Raw genomic sequence first — 12,324 nt, forward strand, 5'->3', positions numbered from 1 at the left:
GCCCGGTCCTCTCTCGTCAACAGTCCTGCCGCTCGTCCTCTTAAGCTCCCGATGTCCTCCCTGAGATATGTGGGACCGCCTTCCTCAACACATACCGCCACCGCCCCTTACAGGCCGGGGGGCACCATCGACTGTACCTACTCCCCCCCGGGGAGCCAGTCTTGACGTCGGCTGCGCCTACAAGTACAAACACAGATGTAAATTATTTTCAGGCCCTTTTTAAAAATCGTATTAAATGGAGCAATATAGTTTCTATAGTTTCTAGCCTCGCATGGGCTCCCTTTACAAAGTCCAACACAACTCTGGTCCTTAGGGAGACATTCACCCAGCCTGTGTGCCAAAAGCAGACCTCATCAGTAAATCATCATTTTATATTTATATTCATATCAAGCTTCAACAGAATGTGGCACGCTTTACTTTGGGTGCAGGTCGTAGAAGGTCAAAACTCTCTGAATCACAAGAGATTTTGATCATTTGACTTGACACATGTAAAAGGGGCATGTGAGGCACATGTCATGCCCGTGACCATTGTCTTCAAAGGCCACGAGATCATTTTTCTTCCCAGTTCATTTTGAGTTATATTCACTGACAGGAAGGGCATTTTGAGCCCAAGGACAGAGTACAGCAGTTTAGTTTGTGTGTGATGTGACACCAGTTTACTGTATTTATAAGTACGTCACTGTTATAGTGTGATTGAGCGGTTCTTGTGGACATTGCCACATGCTACCAACACACAAGAGCGACGTGCTTATAGTTTGGCAAGCTTACGTTTTAGGTTTTGAGTAAAAAAACACTTCTAAATCACAAATGCAAATAGAAAACAATTAATTGCAATGCATCCGAAACCTACTGTATGATGATGTCCTCACTTCCGGTTGCATTTTGAAAAACGACGAAATTTGTATTTAACATTTTCAAACATGAATCTTAATGTGCGTAAAAGTTAAATTTAGGAATTACATACAAAGTAAAGTTTGAATGGTGTCTGCAACTTAAGAGGTTCATGCCGAGATATTTACTGACGTTCAATACTTTGGGTTAGAGAAAGCCTGTAACTGGAATATAGGAAAATAATTACTGTGGACGTAATAATGAAAAAGCATCGCACTGCATGAAATGTGGATTTTTTATGCTAGGTGGATAGTCAGTGAGAAAGAAGTAATAAAAAGTAGACCAGGAAGGAGAAATGAAGATGGAGAGAAAATGAAGTTTGTATTAAGGAAGCTGTCTCCTCGCTAAGACGTTCAAAACTCTGTGTAGGTCTGTCAGCACTACTGCTTTTGACTGTAATGTGATTAGACAAGTATGCAATCATAGATGGCTCTTCTAATGATGTGAGCAGACATTGCATTGGCAGAGATGATTTTGGGGATGATATGATTGGCCCGTCACTAATGCATATTGCTGAATGTTAGTGAGGGTCACATATTGGGCCAGAACTAATAATGCTGGGTGGATTGCTTGAATAGTTAACAACTGACTCTTGATTATGAGATGTTGTGACCAGAGAAGCTCTGTAATACGAGTGGAAATTATTTATTACTTTGAGAGATATTGTATTTTCAGATTTTCTCTGTTATAGAATTGTACAAAGGTTGAGAGAGACAGAGAGAGAAAGAGAGAGAGAGAGTGAAAGAACTGTGTCACAAATGATGTCCTGTTCACTGTGTACCTACAGTATACTCAAGGGAAGTATTGTCCTAAATGTGAGACTGATGTTTTTACTACCTAAAAGCATTTTTCAGTTGGGGAAATGACGTTTGAAATACGCATGAGGTGTTGCTGCTAACTTTTGCTGCATTTTAGCCCCTCCTCTTCGACTGCAGAGTGAAAAGCAGCAATTCAGTGTGTACAGTGAATACAATGTTGAACAATAATGCAAAAGTATGCAAAATCTATGAACTGACTGTGAGCAAAACACTACAATAGACAGGATCTGAGGGTTCTGTGGTCTGTGAAGAAATAATAATGTTTTCCTGTGGCTCAGTGGTTCGAGCATGGCGTTAGCCATGCCAAGGTCATGGGTTAGATCCCAGGGGACTGCACATAGTCAGAAACAAATGTATAGTACAATTTGTTGTACAAATAGTTGTATAGTAGAATGTTTAAAAAAAAGGTCTTTGATAGGGCCTTTTCAGTCGCCGCCCCGTCTCTGGAATTAACTCCGCCTAGCACCTTCTATTCTTACTTTTGAAACAAGGTTGAAAACATATCTTTATTCTACGGCTTTTAATTGATTTTACTTATGTTTATTTTTTGTTTTTGCTTGTCTTGTGTTTTTTAACTCTGCTTCTGTTCAGCACTTTGGTCAGCTCTGCTGAGATAAATGTGCTTTATAAATAAATTGTACTTACTTACTTACAAGGCATTTTAAGTCGCTTTTGATAAAAGTACAAAGGATAAAATGGAAATGGGAATGTAATGTGATTTTGAAATCCAGATGCATTGGTTTACTAATTTTCTTCTTTTGCATTTGAACATATTTCTCTTTTAGCTGCTTCTTATGTGTTATTTTTAGTTACATTATTACTATGGTAGTGATAACAATGGCATGCTTGCACACTTTGTGTAGTGCCTGACTTGAGATGTGACGGTTACCTGGTGACCTGAAGAGCAAAAGCACTGACCTGAGACCAGATCTAATTCATTATTTGATCTGGGTAAACATTCATTGAGAGCTCAGGTTAAAACTACTGATCCAAGACCTGTGATAGTATCCTCAGGATGACTTAGCAGAAGAGTATATAGTGATTAGGGAAGTTTTGGCTGTGTCTGCTGTATTGATCTGCAGTATTGAAAAATACATTTGAACATACGCTGACACGCGTGCACACACACACACACACACACACACACACACACACACACACACACACACACACACACACACACACACACACACATACATACAGGAAGGTAACAGGGATGCACATGTTTATGGGTCAAGAAAATACACACACACACAGACTCAATCATGTGCTTACATTTTGTGATCCTACCATCGCAGGCTGCGAGCTAACCAAAGACATTTTAGTATAAGTCTCGGTTTGTTTACTTGTTAGTTTGCTTAAGGATCTATTTACTCCTCTTGGCTGTTTAAAGATTGAGTGAAATGAAGCCTGCACAGTTATCTATTGACTTAATGCTTTATCAAGAAATCACTAGGAAGCTTTTATTGCTTTTTACAAACATCTTGCTCGTTGAGATTGTTTTTCAGAGCTTCAATGCGGTAAATAGGACAAACAAAACCAAGCTTTGGATAAAGACTGTGAGCCATAGGTTGCATTATATTCAAGATAAAAAACGGTATCTTCGCAATCTCTACATTTGCATAATTGGCATAGGCTTTAAAGGTTGTGTGTAACTTTTTGGAGGATCTATTGACAGAAAACAATATAATATACATAACTTTGTCTTCAGAGGTATATAAAGGCTTTTCATAATGAAGCGTTATGTTTTTATTATCTTCGAAGTAGCTTTTTCTATCTATATACACTGCGGGTCCCCTTGCATGATGGAATTCACCATGTTGTTTCTACAGTAGCCCTTAACGGACAAACTGCTCTACAGGGCGTTTCGTAAATTTGTTATCTCCTTCAGAAAAGAAGTGAAAATGTGATGACATCTTAGTTCTGTGTCAACCACAGCAGTGCATTAAAATGGAGGGGTGGAGTGAGTTGTTGGTTCCAATTCACAACCTCACCACTAGATGCCGCTCAATTTCAAATACTGGACCTTTAATACAAAGCGACTTAGATTGCATTCAGGCTGTGCGGTTTGTTCTAATCGGTGTGTGCCTTCATGGAAATCTGTTGCCATGCTCAGTTACCTACAGGAAGGCCTGAAGCTCAGCCTTTAATCAAAATGTAATAACGTGCTGTTCCTCTTCCATGAGCAGCTTTTCATAACTCCATCTGTTTTCTCACGAGTGCACTCAAAACTTTCACTTTAAAGCAAATGAGCTACAAAAGGTGCAACTGTGCAAATGTAAACAATCTGTTCCAGCCCTAAAATAATAAATAACAGGGTATCACTTTACTTGACTGTCCCGTCTGAACAACGTCCCCCCCTGGTGCTTACAATCAACTTGTATCTGTCAAATCTCTTCTCTCCATGTCTGTGAGTTCTCATCGCGTTGTGTGACATGAGTAAGTTGTTGAAGCTCTGTAATTGCTGGGCTTTTGGAGAGAAAGGAGTCGAATTTATTGTCTGGGTTTTGTCATCATTTTGGAGATCAGCGGCTGGCTCCTGTTGTCTGGCCAGGAGAGCTGTGCAGAATTAACCGCTCCATAGACTCCCAGACCTCTTAGTTTGGGGTCATGTAGGTGTTAATGGTTTTCCCCCGGTTTCTGTGAAAAGGAACATTTTCGTTGTTAATTGCATTCATGAATTTTCTCATCCTCCCATCTGGAATTGTTGTCAGGATTCAGGATGAAAGCATACAGCCTGAGTCACTTTACACAGCTCATTTATCAGATATAATAGAGGGAGAGAAAGAAAACAAGAAGCGAGAGAGATTATGAAAGAGAAGAACCAAGGTGGCAAGTAAGCGAGTCAAACAGAGCTCTTAAGGCTATTCGAGGAAACATATTCGTAATCACTCGGCTTTAATACATTAGAACGCAAAGGTCAGACTCTTAACCTCTTCCACAAAGACAACAGCCCTGTTAAATCCCATGTGTTTCAGAATCCATTAGCTATTTCCTGTTTTACATGCACTTATAAAGCCTCCAACAGTCAGCGAAGGCTTTATTCAGGTGGATTTGGTGTAGAGAGTACTGGAACCTGTTGAAACCTAATTATTAAAGAGCATAAAACATATTAAAATAATATTTTAAAAAACAACAGGTATTGATCTGGCTTTTGTTGAAACTAGTAACTTTGTATTAGCCCCTTTTGTATTATTGCTCCTGTATGACACATAGCTTATTGCTCCCTGAACTCTCTGTAAGTCGCTTTGGATATTTTATATTAAATAAAAAACGTAGTCCCCGAAGCTTCAGAATAAGCGGTTTCCTAGGCTCAGTCTATCCCTGTCCACATCCCTCAACCACAAACTTGTGTGATCTTCCTGATTGCACTTTCAGGCACATCGAAAACAAGATTCATGAGGAGTCTGACATTGTTGTGTCTCATTGGAATTGCCAAATATGGACAATTGTTTTGTTGCTTTGGTAATCACAACCTCAATGGTCCGTTCATCCGCTCCAAGCAAAATATGAAACAACAGCAAAAATGAAGAGCTGTATCACTGTCACACTGAGCAGAAAGCTTTAGGAGTGCACAGATGTTGGGCACCTGTTGATAAAGTGATGGTTATGCTCACAGAGAGCACACAGTGTGTCACTGCAGTATGCCGACTGATGGGGACAAACAGACAGGTCTGTGAAAAATACATCCATAACTAAACTCTTCTGCACGAGAGAATACAGAATGAGAGACATGATGAGTCTGGGCTGCATGTTTGTGATATCTGGCCTGATGAATACACATTTGAATTGAAGCCTTAAAATTTTGTATGAATTAAAAATGAAGAACAGGGCTAGCTAGGGCTAGGTGTGAAATATTAAATGAATTACCTGCAAACTTTTATCTCTGCTTGTTTTGATTCCAGTCAAGTGCTACTTCAGTAAGCAGTTTTAAATGCACGGCTGCAGATTTGTGCAAAATTCTTTTTTGAAGGTGGTGCAGTGTACAATGTTAATGTCTGTGTAATAGTGTTGTTTTTTATCGTTCTCTGAGTCTGGAAAATAAAATAAAATTTTCTAAGGGAGTGAACAAAAGTATTGGATTTGTGCAAATTTTTATAATGGCAATGTTGAGAAGTTATTTTTATCAGTCACCGATGCTGCACTGGCTGCTGGGTGGTTTATTTTATTCATTTATTTACTTGCTTTTGGCTGTAGGCTTTGTGAGCTCATGACATTCATGTGGATGTGGTTGTGACCTCAGCGCATTGACCTTAAACCGCATGTGCTGAATAAATTAAGTAAGCATAAGTTGTATGAAATACACATTAGGCGAGAGAGAGAGAGAGAGAGAGAGAGACCTGGGTGATGTGATGGCAGGTATAGTGCATCAGGACGCCCACCGCACACCAGCTCTCAGTGAGAAGTGCAGACAGAGATCAGCAGGTCATACATTAATGTCAAATACAGCAATTTAATTTCTGTTAATTGAAATAGATTCTTAGTTTAAGCAATTGCTGTGATACAATATTTTAAATATTCATTTTAATAATGCTGGTTACTACTGTACAGTATCATATGTCACTATATAGCTCATATCTCATTAAATATTGATTTTATCATTGTTTTGCTCTGTTGGAGATGTATTATTATAAGTTAATTAATGTTTTTAACCACTTAAATAATGTTTAATTATATACTACAAATATTAGTATAAAACGCTTATTTTATGGTTTGCATCAGAGCTTAGTTATGAGGATACAAAAGTTTTTATGGCATAACATTCTAAATAGCATCATATGGAATAGATATTATAATATGATATGACACTATAATATTCATGACATCATATGTCATTCATAGCCTTTTAACCTTCACACTGTCTATTTAGAGTTTCTGGATAAGAAAACAAGATCTTTTCAGACTTCTAAATGTTAGGTATATGTTTTCTTGAGCAGCTCAGCACATTATAGCTCGGATCTCTTTGTCTAATGGTCTGATTATTTAACAGACTGACCAGCAATACTTTAGGCCTGCTGTCTGGGTAATTTCATTCTCTCTGTGTAAAAGTGTTGTGCTGGTGTGCAGGGATAGGAGAGTTGTGTTAAATACATTTCAGTACAAATGACTTACTTGGATGTGATCCAATCATCTCGATAGGAATGTATCATTATATTTCAGATTAGGTTTTTTATATTTTATTATAACACAAATGAAAATGTCTATGATTTTATCAGCGCAATGGCACTATTATTTCTTTGAAATATGAAATAATTTTATACTACACAATATTAAAGCTGTTGTAAGATTATCTCTGTAGAGCACTGACACAACATTATAATACTACAAACGTTTTTCATATTAGAAACACTTTGGTCACCCAGTATGCTTTTTGCAAAAAACAGTTCCCTGGACCACCGCCGTCGACAAACAGTAATTCATTCAAGGTTTTAATTAAGGCTTGTGTAATAATACTGACACAATTCAATTTAAAATGTAAAGTTTGATTTTCATAAAATTTTCTCTTTCATTTGATTTTCATTTTCAAGGTCAACCTGCATCGGGTTTATCTGAATGAACGTTTGTAGACCTTGTTTGGGGCTTGATTTTAGCCCTTTGTATTTATTACAACTGACTGTGCCTGGTGCAATTCCAAAAAGTGGTATCTCTGAAAAGTTAACAAACCAACAAAACTAAAGCTTTGGAGGGCCCTGCATCTATAGCGTTTCCTGAACCATGCCGGAGCGCGATTCTTATCATTCCCTCGCTGGCCGCTTACACTGTATATTACTAAAGTGATAAGCACAGAATCCATCGTAATGTTCGGTTTGAGGTTTATTAGGTGTGTTTAACTTAGTGCGCTGAACAATCTGCTCATGATATCATAGCAATACGAGAGTAAAAGGCTCAGTATGCTTTTAAATCAGTCCCGTGGAATCCCACTGGATTCATCTGATTCATGTATTATAGCCTAAATATAAAATAATAATCCTACAAAAAAATGAATCAGTTACATATAATGTAAATGTAAATGTTATTCTGATTGGGTATTTTGTAATGTAACTGTGACGGATTACACTTACCTTTTATTGGGTACTGATTACAGTGTTTAATGCCCTTAAGGATTCTGTTAATCCATAATCCTGCTTGTGTGTGTGTGTGTGTGTGCATCTATGAGTTTAAAATTGCAATTTGGGAGGACCCAAATATTTTCTTGTCTCTATTAGTCTCTTCTAGAAGTGACTGTGTATGTGTGTTGGTGTTTGCTAAGTTTTCTGACAGACTGTGAATTGGAGAAGGAGTGTTAGGTGTTTTGTTACACAGTCAGAAAGCAATATGGTGAGTGGGAGTTTACTGCCATTTTGCTGATCTCTCATTCACTCTCTGCGGGATCGTACCTGTTAACAAAAAAGAGCCTGACTGTTTGCACACACCCATAACCTCAGCCCACAAAGAAACATTACAAAATGCCGCCCCACCTCAAGACAAGTTTTCAAAACCTGACACATTCAATACACAGAATGCATATGTTTTCGGCTTCTGTGTGTTTACAGCATATGGAATTGTACAGTATGTTTTAGGTGTGTGTGTGTGTGTTGTTTTGGCATTACGCTCTTGTCGCCCGCAGCAGCTGCTGATTGATTCCGGTGTGTCTTTAAAGTGTGTGTTGAACAAAGTTGTCCCTCCTCGCAAAGCCACAACAACAAACAACTTAAAGGAACAATGTGGGGTATTAAGGAGGATCTACAGGAACGCAATATAATATACAAAACTATGTCTTCAGAGGTGTATAAAGACCTTACGTAATGAACCGTTATGTTTGTAAATCCTAAGAATAAGCTATTATTATCTACGTACATCGTGGGCATACATACACTGAATTTGCCGCCATGTTTTGTACAGCACACTGGTTCCAGATTAACAATGACCCTCAAAGCTGCTCCGTTACACAGCTAATATTACAACAACAATTTATCTTGATTCTAACAAACAGAAAAAACAATGTTACTCAAATACAGATCCGAATCAAAGCAACCTCCTCAGGGTTGATTTAAAAACAATCTTTCTCTTCAACGTCTCTCTGCTGGAAAGCAGCTCCATAGATATCTATGAGTATCTCTGCGGGTCCTAACGCGTCTTTAATTGTATTTTTTATATTCAAAAACACACCTGTCATACATACAGACAAAACAAACATAGAAGACAAACATTTTATATCGATTATTTTAATTTCGAAAAATGGCTCGTTGTTGCTTTAATTCTGTAAACGTGATAAAATTGTTGCCAGAGAACAAATGGTTTAAATGTGTGATGCCTCTCTCTTTCCATTTAGTTTAACTGAGTGGTGATAGATTTATGGTAAAATCAGGATTATGCCATATAGGCGAGTGTGTGTGGGGTGTAAACTCATGATTTGTTATTTCATTAATTTCCCACCAGGGCATGAGGGTGGTTTTAGTCATCATGTTATTAAAAAGATTGTGTTGTTTAATTTTGTCCTAACACGTCTCTGCTGGAAAGTCTTTATAATATTAACGCAGGTCCTAGCTCCTGCCTGACTTTTATCCCTCTTTTTATTCTTAAAATCCACAGACCCTTTATTTTATGTAATAAATAAGACATCGCTCTCTCTACAGTCTTTCTAATGCCCGCGTGATCTCTTCCCTGCGTCAACATGAAAAGGCACGCTGTCTAAGCCAACAACATCTTTTTATACTGTGTTTTTAAAAGATGAGAGATGGTTGCAATTCTCAAACTCACCGCTAGTGGCCGCTATAAAGAGACCTCCTGTCCTTATGAAATAAGCCACATCCATTATGCAGAGCACACCTGTGTATTGTACATGACAAGTCAAAACCGAGTCTAAAGAGGTTTCGAGTCCAAGTCAAGTCCATGTCCAAAGAGGTTTGAGTCCAAGTCAAGACCGAGTCCAAATGAGACGGTCAAGACAGAGACAGAAACAATTATCCTCTTTAAGAACACATACTTCATTTGTAATGATTAAAAAGCAGATCAAATTAGTTATTAGTATTAACTGCATTGAATCAACATCACTTTTGCAAACACAATTAATGTTGAAAATATTTGAAAGTTTCAACAGATCATCATTATTTGCTTTAGTTGGCCTCTCGATTCTTGTGTTTTAATGTTAGGTTCACATTTATAACAGTGTGCTAAAATACAATTGTTGAGACAATGGAAACTAAGATCCATTGGAATCAGGTGATAATGATTGTAGTTTTTGTGTAGTTACCTACATAATTGCTCATGAGTGCATTGTGTTATTGATTTATGAGTTTTGTGTGATCATACATTGTGAGATTATAGCAGTGTTATGGCTTATTATACTTCTTTGAATTGACAGAAAACACACACACACAAAAAAACAATCAAACAATCAAAGTACAAAACTCATTCATGACTCCCAGCATGCATTGCTGTTCATCTGTTTATCTGAATTAGTTTGAGGATTGTCACCATTGTTGAGGTTTATATGATTAGTGTTGATCTCAGGAAAACTTTCAGCTTAATTTGGCACAGTATCTTAGCGTTGTGAACCAGAACACTCAAATCAGTCATCAACTTCATTTACTATTATTTATAATTTTGTTTGACACCTTTACAAAAAGTAACCAACTCCAAGAGGAAAGAGAATCAACTTAATGAAAGTCAAGAGTCCAACTAAAGCAAACATATAAGCTTCATCAATGGTTTTGTTTGGAAGGAGCAAAAAATCATCGGACTCGGTCGAGACCAACTAGAGCATTTGGCGAGTCCAATGAACAAGACCGAGTAAAAATACAAAACGAGTCTGCGACATAAAACGAGTCTGGACTCAAGTACTACAGCATGGAGTGAAAGCAAACTGTAGGAACAAAATTATATGAAGTGTTGCGTAGTGTTTTGACATTGACATATTATCGAACGTTGAGCTTGGCAAAAAAACATCAGCAAACCAAGCAAAAAGTCCAATGTTTAGGCTAATAATACTTTGGGGACCAAAAGTCTGAAAAAACTTTAGTGATATATGTTTCAAAATGCCATTAATCTCAAAACATCTGAAGATGTGGTTTCAAGAATGACAAGAATCCCAAACTATGCCATTTAGTGACGACAAAACAGGATCTAACTGCTGAGGTCTCAAGTACCACTGTACATTTTTTCTTTGCATCCCATGTAAAGAAACGCATCTTGTTTTTGTGTGTACCAGATGCGTAATTCTGGCATGTGATATCTGTAAGATATGTAAGTAGAAAAGCACTGACTTTCTAACTCACTGTGTCCCAAGGGACCAGACAGTAAATTTAAAGTATGATGGTCTGAAATTGTATAAAGGACACTTTACCAATATGTGTGTTGTGGTGGTTTTTGTGTGGATGGTTATTTTGACAGGGTGTGAACAGCTGTAATGACTCTGTCTAGAGGTGGCACAATAATAAACGCTTGAAGCATCAACAATGCAACCGTATCACTCACAGCACTCCTCCCTTTGTAATTTCTGCTGTCTTCATCTCTGGCGATCGGAATGAAAGGACCGTGTGAATGGATAATGATCAGTCACTGAATGTCATCTCCTTTATCAAATCAGTCACAATTTCATTCGTTGAAATAAAATGGCTGGTGTGAATCTGTAAATTTGAATTCTAAGAGTGAACCAGAGCTGCTCTGAACTGAGTGACTTAGACACACTTAGCTCAGCTCTCTAATCCTCTTTCCAGCCCGGCGTTTGGTGGAATCAGTGTTTAGAAAAGAGTAGATTTAGATGACTGTCTGCAACTCTTTCTGAAGTGTGAACACTGCACACTAACAACCTTAAAGGGAAATTTAGTGGCATCTAGTGGTGAGGTTGTAAAATGCAACCAACGTCTCACTCCACCCCTCCTTTTCAAAGCACTATGTGGGCTGACACAGAAATTTAAGCTTTTGTGCAAGTCCTATCAGGAAGACTCCTCACATCACAAACAATTACCGGTTAGCCTATCATCCCTCAGCACGTAGTATAAAAGGATTGTACACACCTTCTCTCTCGTTCACAGAAACTAACGCATGTGTGAAACCCCCATCCTCCCCACCACCACCACCACCAGGTCTGGCCGTCCTCAGTCCGGGGGTAGGCTCCGCCCCTGCCTTATCATTTTGCCATGATTCCTTCATCGTACGGGGCCTACTCCCAAACTCCATAATACAATTTAAATATATTGAAATAGCTCATTCTAAGGTAATAAAAACCTTAGGTTCATTATGAAAGGTCTTTATACAAGTCAGAGTTATGTTTTATTGCATTTCTTTCAATACTTCCTCCAACAAATTACACACAGCACCTTTAAAACAAATGTAAGCAATGTAAATACCGTTCACTCCTCTTAAGGCTTGTCTTTTAAGATCCAGTCTCTATTCATCACTTGGTTGTACAGGTATCTCTCCCTTGTTCTGTTTTCTTAGCTTTCTATTCCCTCTAGAGCAGAGAAGCTGAGCTCAATGGAGGCCGTTGATGCAGGGATAGTGAAAAAAAGTCCTTTTAAAGCGAGAATTAATCAAGCAAGATAGAGTCTGCCGCCTACAAAAGCTGTCAATTAGTATTTTAGTTTGAAGAGTCAATGTCACTTGAGTTCTTCTCCGTGAAATTCTCCACAGA

At 38.1% G+C, this 12,324-nt stretch overlaps 1 protein-coding gene across 2 annotated transcripts in view; it reads left to right on the forward strand.

Annotated features, from left to right (window-relative positions):
• asic2 (acid-sensing (proton-gated) ion channel 2) overlaps nucleotides 1-12,324 on the forward strand; it is a 234,287-nt gene that overhangs the window by 73,255 nt on the left and 148,708 nt on the right. The gene's annotated exons all lie outside the window — the stretch shown is intronic.

The sequence above is a fragment of the Barbatula barbatula genome, assembly GCF_947034865.1.
Source record: "Barbatula barbatula genome assembly, chromosome: 5".
In the NCBI taxonomy this organism is placed as follows: domain Eukaryota; kingdom Metazoa; phylum Chordata; class Actinopteri; order Cypriniformes; family Nemacheilidae; genus Barbatula; species Barbatula barbatula.